This window comes from Ambystoma mexicanum, chromosome 6p, assembly GCF_040938575.1.
Source record: "Ambystoma mexicanum isolate Mex_15411 chromosome 6p, UKY_AmexF1_1, whole genome shotgun sequence".
Lineage (NCBI taxonomy): Eukaryota > Metazoa > Chordata > Amphibia > Caudata > Ambystomatidae > Ambystoma > Ambystoma mexicanum.
In genome coordinates this window covers 1213961200-1213981747 of record NC_090935.1, presented here as the reverse complement: position 1 = coordinate 1213981747, position 20548 = coordinate 1213961200, and positions in this window count along the sequence as shown.

The following is a 20548-nucleotide window of genomic DNA, read 5'->3' as shown; positions in this document are numbered from 1 at the left end:
TGGGGGTCAAGGGGACCAACAATGTCGATCCCTACCCTCCAAAATGGTACCCCCACAACTGGGAGTGGTACCAATGGAGCTTGGATTGTTGAGCCACTCTTACCAGATAACTGGCAGGAGGCACAACTCCTGCAGTGGCTTTCTACTTGCACCCCCACCTTGGGCCAGTCGAAGTGCATGGATAACCTTTGCTTGATCCTCTTAATACCAAGGTGACCAGCAAGGGGCACTTCATGTGCCAGCTGCAGGAGGAAGGGTCTTACAGTAAGGGGAACCACCAACCTCCTATGGTCTCCTTCTGTAGACTCTGTAGGCTCACTATACAGGAGTCCACCTTCCCAATAAATCCGGTGCTTCCCAGGAGGTTCACCCTCAAGCTGGGAGCAGGCCTGTCTCCTTAGACCTTCCAGAGATGGGCACTCACGTTGGCCTTTACTGAATTATTCCCTGTCAGGACCACCTTCTACTAGCAAATCTTTTAGTTCAGGATGGTCATTGGGGTTTCCCCTTTGGCTGGGGCAGGGCATTGGTCTTGGCCAGTGCTGCCCTTGTTTGAGACCTTGTGCAGGGTCTGTCAGCAGTGTCTCTCACAAGCCCTAAAGCTCTGAGATCATTGCCCAACAAGACCTTTCCTGGGACACTTCTCTGTATGCTCACTGGAATCCTGACTGCTGTACCATTTATAGTAAGATTTACAGGTATTACTGGGAACATGAGAGGTGAGCCATCAGCCATTTTAGTGGGCATCAGAGTAGCTCTGGCAACATCCTCTGGGTCTACCAAGGTAGAATCCACTACAGTTCGACTGCACCCACTATCCCTAAGAGCTGGAGTATCTACTCCATTGATCAGCACACTGTCTTTAAAGTAGTGCTTGGTGTTATCTGGAATCCTAGCATAAGTCTCTGAGACTTTTGGCTCCCAGGAACCCAGGGAAACTAAAACTACCTCAGCTTCTATCCCACTGGGGAAGGAGTCTGAGGAGAAGGATGCTCCTGTAATCTTTTCTTCCTCATAGGAGGAGAATGCCAGATTAGCAGAGTGGACCCCCAAGGTTTTGACCTTATATCTGGGCTCTCCCTTCACGTGGTCAGTTGCTCCACAAGCAAAACAAGATCCATTGGGTCTGTTTACATAGGGAGGCTTACTATAACCAGAGTTCTGTTTTGGAGGCTGACCTCCACTACCCTGTGAGTTCTCTTGTGTCTTACCCTTATTCTTCTTTTTGTGGCCTTTATGGGAGGAAGATTTATCAGTTTCATCACCCTCTTTATCTTTGGAATTGTTCCCTTCCCCCTGCTTACCAGGATGAGTCTTGTCCTTATGAGACACTCTATGTGACACCCACAAATCTGCTGCAATGGCTAGCTTCTTAGGATCTATCTCCTTTGAATCTGCCAAATGCTGCTTAAGCTCAGGGGAAGAAGATGTGAAAATGTGTTCCAGCATGACAAGACTTATCATGCCTTCAAAGGTAGAAACCTTGTAACCTTCAACCCAGCCAGTCAAGTTTTTTAAGGATTCAGTTACATAAGATACCCAAGTACCACCTTCTTTTTTCTTGTACTCTCTGAATCTTTTTAAATATTGGGCAGGAGTCTTTCCAAACTTTAAGATGAGAGTCTGCTTCAACATTGCAAAATCAGCTCCCTCAGCTTTTGACATTTCCATAATGGCACTGCAGCTAGAATGGGGCAGTCTGCTAAGTAACCAGGCAATTCTATCAGCATTATCAACTTGTTGAACTTCACATGCATACTCAAATGTATTCAGCCAGTCCAAAATGTCATTATTTTCCTCATACACACTGAGAAGATCTTTTGGAAACCTTGGATGAGAGGAGGCCCCAGACCCATGTCAGGACCCTTGGATCCATTGGCAACTTGAAGCTTGGCCAGTTCCAACTGGTGATCCCTGTTTTTTTGTTTTTCTGCCTGCTCGATCTTTAGTTTGGACATATTGAACTCAAGCTCCTTCTGCCTAAACAGCAGCTCTTGCTTCTTGAATTCAAGTATGGCCTCCCCATTAGCACTGGCAGAGGAAACATTTGACATTACATCCTCCATGTCCTCATGGACGCTGTGGATCAGTGCAGTGGCAGAACCATCAGTTCTACCAGTGAGAGCAGCCCCACCTCCTTGTGCACTGTCCTCAGAAGCTATAGCTCTAATCTGAGCTTCTTGCCAGTCCATGATTCTCTGGATAATTTCTACTTTTGTGCCTTGAGAGGAGACACCTCTCTCAGCACACATCTTTCTTAATGTGTCGGATTTAGAAGCATTTAAAGTTAACAAGGTACTTGTTTCCATACTGTTAGATAGGACTATGGCCTTTAAAAGGTTATCCTACAATAATTCACTATGTGTCCTGGTAGAAATGACTTGAAATGCCTTCACTCGTGTGCAACACTGGATACATTCAGTCCTATTCCACCGCTGTACACCAATTTGTTAAGAAGGATTTCTGAACTCTGACCTGGAGGGGCAGAGGTTCAGAAGGCCAACCTAGTTTCTTGGAACAGGGTAACCTCTGGACAAGCCCGACCAATCAGGGTAGCTATGGCAGGCAGTCAAGACTAAGTCTCAAGAGAAGTGAGGGTGACTGAAAGACCTCAATGAGCACACAAAGCAAGGACACTTACAAATTACTCCAGACAGGTGTTATATTAAAAATATAGACACATTTATTACAAGGTCTTTGTAACGTAGACCATAGCAAAGAATCACAGTAACACTAGACTAAACCAATAAATCACAATCATTACAATATATATAAAAGACCAGAGGGGTCTAACGGATTAAAAAGCACAAAATATGTAGACCACCTAGATGGGGAGGAAAACAGGCAGTGCAAGTAATGTTTAGACCCAGTTCCACATCAAGAATACACCTAACTAAGAGGCAGTCCAAGCCCTACGAAGAGAGGAGCCTTATGCTCAATAGTACATGCACGTGCTTGTGCCAATGGACAAAATAGGGTCTCTGCAAGGGTCACTAGCAGCTCAGGAAGGTGGATAAGGCGATGAAGAACAAGTTCCCACTATTCAAGCAGGACCTCCACTTGAGGGCGGAGGCAGGTTGAGAGTGCGGGATGGAGTCACTATTTCGCAATAGCTGTGGAAAGGAAAGGGGCCCTCAGGGCCCACTTTGTGCGTAAAAATGGGCTCCTGCGCTAGGGGCCACTGGTTGGGGTAAGGACTACTCACCGGTCCCCAACGCAGGCAGACCCAAACTTCACCAGTACAGTCCCTTCGCTGGCAGGTTCGAATGCGACAATCAGGACGTCTCGACACCGTGTAGTTTCCAAGATACAGCGGGGATTCCCAAACGGGACAGTGGCGATTTCTCTGTTCCGGGTGGAGGAATCAGCCCAATTCCACTGCAGCAGGCTTCAGGGTCAAGGGGGTCACAAATGCAGTGGACTTGCACAGGGTGTTGCCACAGCAGGGCAACACGGTAATCGCGTTTACTCCGGTCCGGGCGCACTCGTCTCACTTCAGACCTGCGAATGCCAAGTGTACGAAATTCGGTGTGAGGGTGCCGTGGACAGAAAACAAGCAGTATACCAAGTTTTGAGGGCCTCCTCAATGGGTCAAAGTGTCTTCGCAGACCTTCCATGATGATCAGATGCAGAGGGGTCCCCCAAGACGACAGCGGGCTCAGGGTGCCAAACCTTCCAGCGGGTCACCAGCGGTTCCTCGACTCGGCTTCTTGTTGCAGAATACTTGGCTCCTTATCCTTTGTTCCTGTGAACTCAGGAGATTGACATGGTAGTGGTGTTTTCAGCCTCCTCTTATCCAAAGTTCCCTTCGAGCCAAAACGGAGAGGACCCAATGGGAGATCTGCTCACAAACACTCACTCCATACGTGTACCAATCACGAACCACATTGGTCCCAGGCATTCAGGACACTCCAGACTCTCTGGCACCCAGGATGTGTATTGGGAACAGACATCCCTGCCCACATCCTGGATGCACACACACAAGACATGCAGAAGCCCGCAAAAGCATTGGGTTTCGCGGGAAAGTGCATGCCCAAATAAGGACTGACCCGGATCAACTCGACCTGGGGAAGGTGAAGGGGCAAGATGGCCAAAGGACAGGACAAAGAACCTCGTGGCATGGCCATTTTGGAGCCAGGTCACCTATTCGTGCCAAACGTGGTAAACGTGGTTAACATGGCAAGAAAGGGTTAATAATATAAGAAAATGATAGCTGCCACCAGTCCTGTCCATGACACATCTGCACAGTTCATAAAAAGTCCAGCGAGAGTTTCTAGGGCCTTTGGAACGACTAGAGACCCAAGTGTGCTGTAAGGTAAGTTACATTGCACACTTGTTACATGTTGCACAAAAGTTGCAACATGAGGAAAGGACTAAGGGAAACAAAGTCTCCCAGTACTGACTGTCTTAGGGCCATGTCAGTTTCCCCATAAAAAGTGAGCGAAAGCCCAGAGGAGTGCAGTTTAGGGCTGTGCTTCTCTGGCAAAGTTAAGTTCAGGGTGTTTAAACAGCAGCAAAAAGTTTGGGGGTTGACACATGGAGGGAAAATTACATACAATTATGAAATCTTTCCTAACAATAATCATACTCCTGCAGTCTAATGCCCCATCTTTCAATTCTTGGTGGCATCTTCATGCGTGGGTTGCCAAAGAGTGAGAGCAGTGCCTGATGATCTGCGATTAGGGTATATTTCTTCCCAATGATGAAATTGTGGAAATGTTTGCAGGTCCATACCGCTGCCATGCTCTCATTTTCGGCCTGAAAGTACGCCGACTCTGTGGCACGATTCGCATATGCGACAATGTGTCTGGGGTGTGTGTCAGCGCCGCTTGTCTGGGCCAGGAAAGCACCAAGGCCTACTGGGCTGGCGTCGACGGTTATTTCCGTGTGCCACATGGGATCGAAGTATGCCAGGCGGCAAGCTTCAGCTAGAGCCGTTTTGATGGAATCAAATGCTACCCGACACTCCTTTGACCATTTGAATGTAGAGTCGTTTTGCAGCAACCTCCTCAGAGGTTCGGTGAGAGAGGCATAGTGGGGAATGTATTGTGCGCAGTATCCGACCATCCCGAGGAATAATCGCATATATGCTGCTGGTGCCTGTTCATGCAGGTTGGTGATTGTGCTGACATTGTCTGGGTCTGGTGTCATGCCCTCGTTGGAGAAAATATGTCCAACATTTTTTAGTTTGCTCTTGCTGAACCTGCACTTGTCCAGGTTGAGTGTTAGGCCGGCCTCTTGCAGGGCTGCACACGTCGCTAGCAGTGGTGGGTCGTGTTCCTCCTGTGACGTGCTGAACACAAGGGTGTTGTGGCTGTAGTTTAACGTACCCCTGATTGGTCTAAATATCTGTTTTATGGCCTCCTGGAAGATTTCTGCAGCAGATGAGATGCTGAAGTTTAGGCGTCTGTAACAAAATAACCCTTCGTGAGTGGCAAAGGTGGTGATGCTCCTCGTGTCTGGGTGCAGTTCGACCTGGTTGGTGCCCTTGTACCCTTGAATGCGATCAACTTTTGAGAACATTGTCAATTTGTTTAGCAATACTATCATGTCCTCGATGCGTGGGCCAGGGTGACATTCCCTTTGTATGGCGGTGTTGACCATACTCATGTCTACACCGAGGCGCAGACACCCTCCTTCCTTTGGTACAATCACTAGTGGGAATACCCACAGAGTGGCACCCGTCGCTGGCTCAATGATGCCGCTGTTGAGTAGCTGGTCGAGTTCTTTTGAGACGGCTTGTTGCAGGTGGAAACTTACTCTCCTGTGGTGTTGGGGAATTGGTCTGACCGATTCGTCAATATGCAGTCTGACGGGTGCTCCTTTGAGTCTTCCTAGCCATTTGCATATGAGTGGGAACTTCGCTAGGATTGTCTCTTTTGTGACGAAATGTGGCCTTTTCTGGGTAGCATTGATTGCATAGGCCCGTTCTACACTGTTTCCAGCAAATGTGGATGATTGGATCACTTCGCCCTCTCGGAAGTGGATATCCATGAGGCCCAGAGTTAATGCTACGTGGTAACTGAGGAGGCAGCAACCTTTTGTCGGGCTTCGGATTACATGAATGGTGGCATCTAGCGTTCGTCCATTGAGCATCTTGAATCGACCGATGGAGTGTAGGGGTGATGCTGCTCTGCATTGAAAGATCCTCGAGTTGGTGGTTTCGAGCTCTGGTCTATCGGGCATCTGCAGGAATTCTTGTTCCCCCATTATATTGACTGTCCCCCCTGATTCAGCTAGAAAATGTAACTGTTTGTTTCCCAGGTTGACCGCTATGCTGGGCGCTTCCTTCGCTTCCGATCGACCTGGATGAGATTGACACATTCATCTAGGCAGTTTTGGTCGGTCATAGTCACCTCCTCTGCGATATTCAGTGGTCTGTTGGTATTCTCCATAGTCCAGATGCGTATTCAGGGGCTCATCATATTCGTCCCCGAACTGGGAGTACTGGTTATATTGATCGTAGTCCTGGTCATAGTCTTGCGGGTGGACTTCTACAGACCTAATGTATCGACGTTGTCCTTGGTAGTAGGGCCTATTCTGGTAGGCATGGGGCTGGGGGCCGTCTGTATTGTCCGTTTTGTGGCTGTGGGGTCATCCTTGGATTGGGGAAGTGTCTCCCTTCCTGCAGACCAACTGAAAGTGGCGTTATCTGCCGCAGTTGGCGCATCTTTGCGATAGTGTGGAGCATGTCCCTGAGTGTGAAATTCATTCCTCACCGATAGCATTGTCTCTGTGTCCTGAGGCCCATTTGGTTGGGCGCTCTGTTCGGCATTGGTCCTCTGTCCATGGGTCGTTGGGGTGTTGACTGGACGGCAGCAATGGTTTCTCTCTTCTCCTGCTTCACAGTCAGGCTTCCCATTATGGAGGCTGCTTGCACGTACACTCTCTCAAATATTCTCACCATCTCGCTTACTTCGGCGATGGAGAGTGGTTTCTTCAGTAACTGCTTCCTGAGGGCAGGCGATAAGCAACCTTCTATCACACGCAGTCTAATTGCTTCATCGGCAGAGAATGCGTGGAACTGACAATGGGAGCTCTTTACCCGAAGGCGGGTGATGAATTTGTCAACTGTTTCCTCTGTTCTCTGCGTGCATTGGTTGAATATGTATCTTTCGTAGTTCCTGTTGGGTTCAATTACTAATATTCTTTCGAGGGAAGCAATCAGCATGGGGAAATCAGCTTGGTCCTCTTGGGGAATGGTCTTGACAATAGTTTTTATCTCTCCGCCCACCAGATTGATGAACATGTCATGTAAATTGGGAGATTTCTCTTCTCCCAGCGCCTTTATGAAGTGGTTAAAGTCTTCTACCCATTCAATCCACCTGGGGCCTTTATCGGCTTGGGAAGTCATGGTGAATGGGGGTGGCTTGCGCAGCAGTGCTGCCTTGGACATGGGAGCAGAAGGCGGTGTTCCTGGGTCACTCATGTTGGCAGGGCCTGGGCTTGTGGCTCGGGCCACACTCAGGGGCTAGCTGCGTGGCTTGTCTGGTGGGCCTGCAATGTTGGTGGTGCCTCTTCCTATCACAGTCCTTAGCAGTATCGGGGGGGTTCCCAGTGCCGGGATGCGGTCATCATCTTTGCGGACCGTGTGCTGCCTTGTGTGTCACCTTGTAGCAATATTGAGGGCCTTGGTCCTTTGTTGGGTGGATGGGTGTGTTGTCCCTTTGTTTTGTGTCTTTCACTTGCTCTCGTTTTGGGTGTGATACATTCTGTTAATCTCTTGTTATGCAGTATTGTAAAGGACTTTATTTTCAATATTATGTATTATTTTTTTCTTTGTCTTGGTGCTTCGGTGAGCTGGCCGTAAGGTGGAGGCAGAATGACTGGCGTGGGAGGACTTGGCGGGATCGCCGTCTGTTGTTGGTCAGGAGGTGGCGCTGCTCGAACTTACTTCTCAGCCTGTGCTGCCCTCGATGTGGCGTCTTCTGCAGCCACGTGTTTCTGGTCTCCAGGCTGCTGGCTGACTGCCGCACAGCTATGTTGCAGAATGCCACATCTGGGTGCGTTACAGATGGAAGTTCGGCCGACGGCGGTGCTGCGGGAACCGGGATCGGGTTGGTAGACGAATGTAGGCAGGATCGCCTGTGAAGGAGCAGCGTGCAGCTCTTTTAGGTGAGGTCCTCTCTAGAGGGAACGGGTATCCCACTGGACCATGGGCGTTCGGGCGGCGGAGGCGGTATCGCCTCACAGGAGCTGGACAGGCGCAGTGGGATCACTGGCCACTGCTAGGACTCTGGTGCATGAAGGAACGACCTTCCTCGCCAGTTGTTGCACAGTACACGCACTTGAATAAAGGAAGCAACACTGCAGAGGACTGGAGACGCCTTCTGAATTTAACAATCAAATACGTACTGAACTTGCTCCCCCTTAACTCCTCCCTTTCCTTCTCATGTGTTCGCTTCCCACCTGGAAGCTGTCTCAGCCTTAAAGGCAGAGAGACCTCAACATCACACCCAGGCAAAATGTTCTGACAGCGGGATCAACAAGTGGCACTTGAGGTAATACAAAACTAGTGTCTCGCAATACGTGATTTAAACTGATTTACTTCAAGTGTTTGCAGAGTGCACATCTATCACCTGCGACACTAAAAATATTCATCCCGAATCTGACGACGGTTGTCCAGATTGTGGGGGTACTCCTGTCTCGTTTAAAATTACACGTGGGAATGTCCAATAGCTCAAAAATTCTGGCTGGAAACCACATAGACGCTAGCCGCTGGCTCGATTCTCAGGGTGGAATTGGACGCCTTCCAATAAATTGAGTCTATTAGGAGGGGTCCCTGTTAAAAACAAAAATGTTTGTGACTTAGCAATGGAAACTGGTGAAAGGCCAGACAGTGAGCAGTGGAAGCTCACTGGCCCATTATCAATAGGTTCTTGGACTAATAGCATGACCAAATTGCAAGTCGAAAGCTGTTGGAGGATATTGTGAATAATAATAAAAATAATTTGTTTTTTATATAGTGTTTTAATCTAAAGACATATTTACATACATTACTATAATATCCATTCTTGTTACTGCAACCACTGGGAAAAAGATTGGGCGGGAAATGTGATGCTTTCTGGATTCTCTTGCTTTTGTGTCATACTGCAACTTGATAACTTTACCTGGGGGCGGGGGGGGTTGTAATCTTTGACCAATGGGAGAAGAGCACTCAGATCGTGCCACACACTTAATTGGGATTGGCTGCGCCAGTCGTTCTTCCACACATTGACTCAAAGAGCCCAGACTTTTTCCAAGGAATGGCCTGCCCCTGCCGGTTAGCCAAAGACAGTCCCCCACACAATGTCAGTGGTGCTGTCATTTGCTATGTATGGTGCAAACGCATGGGCCGTGCAGAATGTAGAAGAGGCACTGCAGAACATATGCTAATTGAACAGCACTCAGTTGCTTTCTAGCTAGGTTTGTGCTATATAAATCACCTACATACATACACACTTGTCAAAAGGTCCATGCTCTTGGAAGTCCCCGGAGGGACCACATGCAAGAGTGTGGGAGGGGCTTGTTTGAAGCGTGCGCGAGCATGCGAGACAAGCCTATGTGAACCGTCTAGGAATGGAAAGAACTAAGCAGCGTTGGGAAATGTATGGACAATGCGTCTGAACAGAATACTTTTGTCAACTGGGCTGGTCCCCTATCGTGTATCAGCATGGGAGGGTAAGGGCAAATAGGGTGGGCAGGGAGGGTAAGATTGTTGGGGTACTGGGATCCAGCTTGAAGGCATATTATTTTCACTTCCCGAAGGATGTCTTTGTGTTTTTCTTCCCCTTATGCGCACTATTTTCTCTACCTGTTATTCTCTTGAGAGACTGTTATTGCCCTTGGGTGGGAGGGAGTCTAACCTTATATCTGTGAAATGCTTGAACAAGATAATTGGGACCCAGTTCTAGCAACGTTCCCCCATTGTTCACTGGTCTTCCGGGCAGTTGTTTTGATCGTCCCCATTTGCATTTGTTGTGTTGTAGAATCTAGTGTGTGATCATTTTTCGTTAATAAAAAGATTTAAATACAAAACAAAAGTCATTGTGCTTCCCAGAAGACATGCGGCTGGACAGGTGCTGCAGTGCAGTGGTCAGGCATTGTTTCATGCTGTTTGTTTGTTTAGATTTAAAAGTGTCTGTTGCTTTAAGCCCTAACAGGGACAATTTTTGGTGTAGACTGAATAAATGAGGGATTAAGTTGAAGACATAGAGCGCACTCGCCTCATAGAGAAACTGAGGGGGAGGCAGGGCTCAAGTCGAGGATATACGCGGGTGGAAAGGAGTCCCCCCACTTTTTTCAGAGGGTACCTTGATATGCTAATTTCTGGTGATACTCCATTCAATTGGTATGTTAAGGAGTCCCCACACTTTTATTTTTAGGACTTGACCCCTGGTTGTGAGGTAGCAGTATAGTGCAAGTTAAGTATTCATTTCTAGTGTGATGGACTTTTTTTAGTCTCTGGATTTGTAGTAACCTTAAAATTGCCTTTTTGAACCTTTTTATAGGTAGAAATCCTCATTTTATTTTAAGTGCTTGTGTGTGTGTGAGAGAGAGAGAGAGAGAGAAAAAAGAGAGAGAGCTTCCCAATGCTGTTTATGTGTGTTTGTAACACATGAATGTCTACATGTGTATGAAGCATCTGTCGCAGAATCAGTAGTGGTACAACCTGAATGTCTACATGTGTGATCTGGATCTGTGGCCACATTTGGATCCGTGTCCATATTCATATGCGTCTGCAGTGGTTTCACCGCCACCATTTTTATAGTGGTTGTGGAAATTTGATCAACACAACATAATAGATGTGTGTATGTTTGTCTGCCGATGTCATTTAAATTGGGAGGGGGAGGTTCAGGGCGAGTTTTTTTATTCCAATATGTATTGTATGTCCTTGTTATGTATGGTTTATTTATGGAGTGGTGTTGTGGCCAGTGGTCAGATTCTTGGGTGCATGGTCGCATGCACCCAAGGATTATTTGTGGCATTTCTATGAAGGATGAGCATTTGCAAACACAACTGGTCTGAGCCGTTCAAGTAAATGTTTTGAACAGAGGAGGATGGGGGTGGCCTGGAGCTCATGCTGTGAGGCTGTGTTTGTCACGCCCGCTCTCAGAAGGAGACTAAGGGCATGGTCGTTTTGGCAGCAGTGGCGTCGCCTTTCGTGTGTTATTCCCACTCCCACTAACATGGATGCTGCTGTGAGGTGCAATGCTCTAGTCGTTCGAACCAGGAAGTCCCGAGTGGCTCCTCCTCCATACTCGGAGAAAGGATTTCCTTCCGGGGATCCTGTCTCACAGCGCGTTGCTACTGCTTACAGAAGCTACGCTAAGTACGGGATTCTGAACTTACACCGTCTACGAGTTAGGAACAGTCTCTTTTCTCTCTCATACTAAAATCCATTTCCTATTCTTAGAGCGAGACCCATCTCAATTCCGGTACCTTACCTGTCATCGCGATCTGTATCGACCTGCGGGAAACCGTAGTTTCTGGAACCCCAGTACGTAGTGAGATTAGACTTCCCCGTTTAGAGGAACTCCCACCGTGAAAGAACCGTATCGTACTAACCTTGCCTTTTCCACATAGATTTACTTTCTCCAGTGTTGGACTACAACTCCCAGCAAGCCTAGCATTTCCAGCGGGATATTTTCACGTTGTCGTTCTAGAGCAAGTCCGGTGGGTTTTCTGTTGAATCTATTTCCTTACTGCATCTTCTCCTTTTGTTTCTAACTACTAATTTTCAGTTCCCTCTTTTCAACACCTGCAGATTCAATGTCCTTATAACACCTCTTCCCCACGTTCCGGTCTCTGATCTATATGATTCAAGGTAAACAAAGCTCTATATGAGTTTCCATCTTTTCCCGAACATTGTAATAATTGTACTTCCCTTTGTAGGTCCAGTACAAGATAGGGACTTCGACATCTTTGAGACTACAGACTCCTGCATATAATCCCTGAGACCGAAGCCTTCAGCACAGCCGTATCTTCATCCTCGGCGCCACAGGGTTTTATCCCCCAAGAGGGTTTCCCTGGCCTCTTCTCATTGTGCCGGTTTCTCAGGCAAGGTGAGAGGGAGCTAGGTGAGCCTTACTAACTTCATAAAGACAACAAGGAATTCAGGTTAGTGCCCTTTTTATTATTCTGAGTTCTGCAATGCTGTGGCGAGTTTGGTTCCTAGTTAGCACATTTAGGAGGTAACTCTCACACATATTTTAACAGATAGCAACGCCCAAAAGAAAAAGAAAGTCTTTGTTGACTTAGGATCTAGCCTCCACAGTCATTCTTTGTAGAACCAGAAGACGACCGGTCCATTCACATGGAACAACAAATCCAGCAGTTGGTGGCAGCAGTTCAGTTCCTGTCCACCGAAGTCCAACAACTAAAACATGAGAATGCTACTTTGAAACAACAGGTAGGACGAACTGCCCATAGCTCAGAAGTACCTCATGGCCCTTTACCGTCAGGGCGTTTTGATGGCAATCCCCATTCTGTAAAAGAATTTCTAGAATCATGCTCAGTGCAATTTGCCTTCAAGGCGGCTTTTTTCCCAATCGACCGAGACAAAGTGGGACGCATGATAGCACAGATGACTGGGGCAGCTTTAGCATGGGCGACTCCGTTAGTTACCAACAATAATCCCATACTAGATTCCTACCCCGCGTTCTGTAACAGCGTAAGGAGCATGTTCGGAAGACAGGAAGTCACTATAGCCTCACAGGAACGACTATTGGACTGTAAACAAGGCAGTCAAGACATACTTACATAACCCGTTTCAACCAATTAGCATCAGACACAGCCTGGGCAGACGATGCTTTGATGACTATATTCAGGCATGGACTTTCAGAGGAATTGAAGGACGAAGTATCCAGAGTATCACGTCTGCAAAACATGGCCGAATATATAGCACTAGTTATGCAGCTTGATTATAGATTACAAGAGATACACAGAGAAAGAAGAAGGGGTAGGACCACCAAAATGACCCCAGAAGGAATAACTACACAGACCAGACCATTACCTATAGAGGAACCTATGCAAATAGGAAGCACTCAGGGTCCATTATCCCCAAAGAACGAATGAGAAGAAAGACTCTGGGGCTATGTATGTATTGTGGAGCAAGTACACATACAGTTAAGGAATTCCTCTTACTCCTCCTAGGAAGGCAGGAAACGCCATACCCGGCCGTAAGGGGAACAACAGTGGCGGGTGCCAAAATCAGTAGTTCCCTTCAGAATACCTCCATTTTACACCAAACCCACTCTACAGAAAATTAAATGATCATTCTTGGGGTCACTTTAGGTTGGGATAATGTGAGATTAGAGAATGTACCAGCCCTGGTTGACAGCGGAGCGGCTGGTAACTTCGTGGATGACACATGGGCCAAGAACCATGGGATTCCGAGAATAGCCAAATAAATGATTATACCGGTGGAAAGTGTTGATGGTAGCCCTCTTACATCAGGTCCCATTAAAGACCACACTTCTGCCCTTACCATGACTATAGCTGCGCATCAGGAAACCCTGGAACTAGATATTATCAAGACCGCCCACTATCCAGTTATTTTGGGACTCCCTTGGTTAAGAGTCCATAACCCCTACATTAACTGGACCGCAGGGACCCTTTTTTTGGGGTCAGAATACTGCGTTCGTGGCTGTCACGATTTAGAAGTCGCAAAATCTCAAAGAAACCTCACACACGAGTCACTTTGCTCCACAAACACTATACAGTAAGGGTAATACCCAAGGAATATCAAGAATATCATAGTGTATTTGCTAAAACAGAATACACTGCGTTACCTCCTCATCGCAGAGATTATTGTACTATTGACCTTCTTCCAGACAGTCTTCTCCCCTTTGGTCGTATGTATATACTGTCAGCCAAGGAAAAAGAAGCTCTGAAGGAGTATCTGCACACACACTTAGAGAACGGGTTGATCACGGAATCCACCTCGCCTGCAGCAGCTTCTCTTTTCTTTATTCCAAAGAAAAATACTACAGAACTACGCCCCTGTATTGATTTCAGAGGATTGAACAAGATCACCATGCCTGACAAATACCCCATGCCTCTAATCCCGGACATCCTGGAGGCGGTAAGAGGGGCTAAATTCTATACCAAACTGGATTTACACGGTGCCTACCATCTCATTTGGATCCAAGCTGGGGACGAATGGAAGACCGCCTTCCGGACACCTTTTGGCCACTTCCAATACAGGGTCATGCCCTTTGGGCTAGCAAATGCACCTGCCGTATTCCAAAGGTTTATGGATCACATCTTCACAGATATCGCCTTACATTTTGTCATTATCTACCTAGATGACATTTTGGTCTTTTCATCCTCTCATCCGGCTCACATCACCCATGTAAGAGAAGTCTTGTACATATTGCAACAAAACCATCTGTATTGTAAATTAGAGAAGTGTGAGTTTCATAAAGAACAAGTGGCATATCTGGGATATATTCTTTCAGCTCAAGGCATCTCCATGGACAAATCGAAGGTTTCAGCCATTCTCGATTGGCCCTCTCCAAAATCCATCAAAGACATGCAGAGGTTTCTTGGCTTTGCTAATTTGCATAGACGGTTTATTACACATTTCTCTACTCTCACTCCCTCCATCACGCATCTTTTGAAAAAAGGAGTGGTTTTTTCATGGACAGCAGAGACTCAAGATTCATTTCAAGAATTAAAGGACTGTTTTCTCGGGCTCCCATCTTGGCTATGCCTGATCAACACTGCAGGTTTATAGTAGAATCAGATGCCTCTCAACAAGCTTTAGGAGCAGTCCTCCTACAACCAGATGAAGACAACCTTGAGCGACCCATCGCTTATCTTTCCAAGACCCTGTCTCCAGCGGCAATCAAATACACCGTCCTGGAAAAGGAACTGCTGGCAATCAAGAGAGCCTTTGAGGAATTGCGTCACTTACTTCTGGGTGCGAAATTCCCAATTGAAATTAGAACAGATCATCATAATCTCAGAGCACTTCAATATGCCCAAATGTGTAACAGCAGACAAGCAAGATGGGCTCACTTCTTTTCTCCATGCCGACTAACCTTTGCCTTCATTCCGGGCAAATCGAATCTCAAGGCAGATGCGTTATCACGAAGAAACCCCCGAGAACATTCTCCATTCCAGTCAGAACCCATGTTCCACTAGTCGATATCGGTACCAGTGATCTGCTCTTTTCTACAAAAGATAGAAGACAGAACCAGAATCTTGGAATCCAAACAACCGGATGTTCCTCTTACATTAGGACTCACCCAAAGTCAGGGACTTCTTTTTAAAGAAGACAAGATGTTCGTTCCAGACAACGACTTACAGTTAGAAGTGCTTCAGATGTGTCATAACTCAAAGGCAGCAGGAAATCGAGGGATCTTCAATACATTGGCTCAGATACAGAGACATTTCTGGTGGCCTACACTTCGAAAGGATGTCCAGGAATATGTCGCTTTGTGACCAATTTGTCTTCAAACCAAGACACCACGAATTCCACCGGTGGGAGAACTTGTTTTGACACGAATTCCTACTAAACCGTGGCAAATAATTTCCACGGACTTCATCGTTGATCTACCGAAATCTGAAGGATGCAACACAATAATGGTAACGATAGATTCCTTGACAAAATTGGCACATTTCATCCCTCTATCTTCAATTCCGACTGCTCCCATCATGGCAAGAATATTCGTGGATCGCATTTTTTCAATCCACGGCTTACCAGAAGTCATCATATCAGACCGCAGGCCGCAATATACTTCCAAATACTGGAAACATATTTGTCACATATTAGGGGTATCCCGAGCCTTAAATTTGGGGTATCACCCACAAACTAATGGCCAAACAGAGCATCTGAACCAAACATTGGAAGCGTATTTGAGATGTTATATCTCAGCTACTCAAGACAATTGGAAGGGACTGTTGCCAATAGCTGAATTTGCGTATAGTAACGCCATTCATTCGGCTATTCGGGGCTAGTCCGTTTTACTGTACTTTTGGCTTTCATCCTTCTGTGTTCCCTTCCTCGGCCCCACCAGTACTCCCTATCCAGATCTCGAGGGATTGATCGATTCTATTCAACAGGATCATTCTAAAGCTCGTGAAGCCTACAAGATGCCCAGACACGTACTAAGGTACAGGCTGACAAACATCGGAGTCCTATGCCTTCTATACAAGTGGGTGACAGAGTTTGGCTAGCTAGAAAATACCTCCCCAGAAGATTGATCCCTTCCAAGTTGTCTCCCAGATACTTTGGACCATTCCCCGTCTTAGCTAAGAGAGGCTCTGCTGCATTCAAACTACAGCTCCCACATGCTTGGAGATGTATACATTCTACCTTCCACGTTTCCCAGCTGAAACAAGATGTTCACTCTCGTTTTCATCCTCCATCCAGAAGGAGCCCCCCCCGCCAGTCTTTACTGATGATGGACCAGAGTACGAGATAACCTCCATTTGCGATTCCAGGTATCGGAGGGGTGTTCTTCAGTATCTGGTAGATTGGAAGGGATATTGCATAGCAGAAGGTTCATGGGAACCTGCATCGGCTGTACATGCCCCTCGTTTGATCCGCAGGTTTTACCGTCTTCATCCGGGAAAACCTGGATTTGCCTCCCTTGGGAGAGGGCATACTGTCCCGCCCGCTCTCAGAAGGAGACCAAGGGCATGGTCGTTATGGCAGCGGTGGCGTCGCCTTTCGTGTGTTATTCCCACTTCCACTAACATGGATGCTGCTGTGGGGTGCAACGCTCTAGTCGTTCGAACCAGGAAGTCCCGAGTGGCTCCTCCTCCATACTCAGAGAAAGGATTTCCTTCCGGGGATCCCGTCTCACAGCGCGTTGCTACTGCTTACAGAAGCTACGCTAAGTACGGGATTCCGAACTTACACCGTCTACGAGTTAGGAACACTCTCTTTTCTCTCTCATACTAAAATCTGTTTCCTATTCTTACAGCGAGACCCATCTCGATTCCGGTATCTTATCTGTCATCGTGATCTGTATCGGCCTGCGGGAAACCGTAGTTTCTGGAACCCCAGTACATAGTGAGATTAGACCTCCCTGCTTAGAGGAACTCCCACCGCGAAATAACCGTATCGTACTAACTTTGCCTTTTCCACATAGATTTACTTTCTCCAGTGTGGGACTACAATTCCCAGCAAGCCTAGAATTTCCAGCAGGATATTTTCACGTTGTCGCTCTGGTGCAAGTCCGGTGGGTTTTCTATTGAATCTATTTCCTTACTGCATCTTCTCCTTTTGTTTCTAACTACTAATTTTCAGTTCCCTCTTTTCAACACCTGCAGATTCAATTTCCTTACATCACCTCTTCTTCACGTTCGGGTCTCTGATCTATATGATTCAAGGTAAACAAAGCTCTATATGAGTTTCCATCTTTTCCCGAACATTGTAATCATTGTACTTCCCTTTGTAGGTCCAGTACAATATAGGGACTTCGACATCTTTGAGACTACAGACTCCTGCATATAATCCCTGAGACCGAAGCCTTCAGCACAGCCGTATCTTCATCCTCGGCGCCACAGGGTTTTATCCCCCAAGAGGGTTTCCCTGGCCTCTTCTCATTGTGCCGGTTTCTCAGGCAAGGTGAGAGGGAGCTAGGTGAGCCTTACTAACTTCATAAAGACAACAAGGAATTCAGGTTAGTGCCCTTTTTATTATTCTGAGTTCTGCAATGCTATGGCTGTGAAGAGTTTGGTTCCTAGTTAGCACATTTAGGAGGTAACTCTCACAGATATCTTAACAGTGTTTTTGCATTGAGCTCCGGCATTTATCCTACAAAGATCCTAGAAACAGCGATTAATAGCCTGTTTTTCCGGTTTCCGGATTGCTGAGACAACTGCCTGGCAGCCTCTGCTGCCTGTTTGAGTAGAGTTGAATACGTTTGTGACTACGGAGGTGTTGAGAGACTGACTGTAGGCCGGATGAACGTATCGGAAAATGAAGGCAAGATGGCGGCTTGTGCTTGCGGCTCCAGAGCGCTGTGGCTGTGTTGACAGAGAACTGCGGAGCGATAGTGAGACATTGACGGTTGCCGGGGTGGCTGCAGCCTGCGTGAGTGGCTACAGGAATCCTTCTTTGCAGCTTGCAGTGCTTTTGGTACTAGCGGGGCCGGACCATAGGAACTGGTGGAGCACACCTCGGTGTGCTGCCCGCGACTCCCACGGAGAGGTGCCCAGGACCTAGACGCCACAGGGATTGAGGCTAGTACTTAAGTGATGGCAGTGCAAGGCTAGCGGCAATAAGTGCTTCAGCACCGGATGACTCACCCTGATAGACAGTCAACACCACATTCAGCATAGACCAGTGTGCCTGCAACCAAAGAGGTGACCCTCTAAGTGCAATATCTAGGCACACTGATGACAACACAAGCACCAAGCCTCCAAGACAGATGATATGCCTGTCTAAGCAGAAAGTCAGTAAAATTGACTCTTTTGCAGGACTCGGGAAGGCACAAGCGCCAACCTGTCAGGTTTCCTCTAATATTTCCCCTTTTCAGGTTTCCTCTAATATTTCCCTTTTTATTTCTGTGTGGGTTAGAGGTTTTCTACTATAGTTGGTTTGGCCTTGACTTTTCAATACAGATTCCTGGCTCTGTCCCAAGGCAAGATGGAGCTTTACAATAGAAGCTTTGATTGGCTAAGAGAGAACTGCAGGACAACAATGAACATTCTAAACTGTCACTCTCTGCCTTTCATCGTCGTAACCCCAGCTGAGAGGACGTGTTTGTAGCTGCTCCTGCTGTAGTCTTGGGCCTAGTGGATTTGAATTTTCAAATCCTGGCAGTCGAGCTTCTACTTATTCGGGGTTGTTTAAGGAGAGTATCCAGGTTCACAGGAGAGCTTTCGGAAGTTCTTTTGGAAATAACATTCTTAAGCTAAGTGACTTTATTTGGATATGTAAATCTGTTGCTAAAATTAATGAGTGACATTTGGAGAGAGTTAATGAAAATTCGTAAGTAGAACTGTGATGTTAAACTGTTAATAGTTCAACGTTTAATTCTTAAATGCGCGTGAGCTACGGAAGACTGTTATGTGTGACCTACAGCGCGTGTGTTCATAGCACGTGTATATATTGCGCGTGTACGCGAGCACGAGAAAAGACTGCTACGTGATTTCTACAGCACGTGTGTTCACAGCGGCGGGTTTTCATAGTGCGTGTATTCATAGCGTGTGTACGCGAGCGCGAGAAAAGACTGCTAGGTGATTTCTACAGCGCGTGTGTTCACAGCGTGGGTGTTCATAGCGCGTGTATTCATAGCACGTGTACGCGAGCGCGAGAAAAGACTGCTACGTGATTTCTTCAGCGCGTTTTTTCATAGCGCGTGTGTTTTTAGCACGTGTTTTCTCCTGCGTGTATTTTCTTCAGCGTGTGTTCTGCGCGTGTAAATATTTGCGCGTGTGCGCGAAAAGGTTTCTACGAACTTTGGACAAGTTTGCAAGTTCTTAAAGAGACTATGTACTTTATTTTCATGTGTGTTGGTTTAAAATTCATTTTTAAAGAAAGAAGAACAGGATTCATTTAAGCCCATCATAACTGGAACAATATACAGTTTTTTAAAGGCAAGAGTCAAGGTTCTTAAGGCTACATAACTCAAAGGAGTTGCTGTTATTTTCAAGACCAACAAAGCAAAAAAAGGTAGAAAGATTTTATCAGCAATTACTCCACTCTTCTCTAAGATCCTTAAAGAGAAGAACCAGGTATGATTCATACATTTTAGTTAAGTATGTAGAGTTTTCAAAATCAAAAGGTTAGTTAAGTAATTTGAGGAATTTGTGTGTTTTTGATGTATTCACTGCAGGTTCTGCATCAGCTAGTCTAGACGTCGCCAGCCTGGTGTTTCTTATGTTATCCAATTCCCCCTTTCCCTTTGGGGTGTAGTTAACAGAGTCGAGTATAATCTGATTCTGAGGATTACATTTCAGGGGAATTGTCGGGGGTTCAGCAGAATCCGCGGACACAAGATTTCTCTCAGCCTGATACAACCACAGAGGAGAGTGGCACAGGAACAGTGGATAAAGAAGTTCGTTCTGAACCACAGGAAGACAAGGTGCTTGCAGGGATTGCAGCACTTTCGGACCTCTCTAGAACACAAGATAGATGAGGTCAAAATAGATGTACAACTATTACGCCTTGATGTGCGATGCCTAGCAGAGTGAGTCACGAATGCTGAAGTATAGCTAAAAGAAACAACTGCCACTACCACCGACCTAACTGCCAGGCTGAAAACTCTGGAAACTAAAAACCGCTTCCTGGAGCAGAGGGCTGAAGATGCAGAGGGCCGTTCCCGCAGAAACAACATCAGAGTTCTTGGCATACCAGAAGACACAGAAGGCAGAGACCCTACAACCTATATCGAGAATCTGTTCCCACAGGAGGTGGGCCCAGGCAAACTGACACAAGGATTTGCAGTCGAGAGGGCATAGGGATAACTCCAGAAAAAACCCCACATGGGTCACATCCTCGTCCGATTCTAGCCAAAATACTACATTTCCGAGATTGTGAGGTACTACTGCAGTTCTCCAGAGACAGTGGAGTGATTGAGCGTGGCGGCTCGAAAGTAGCCAATTA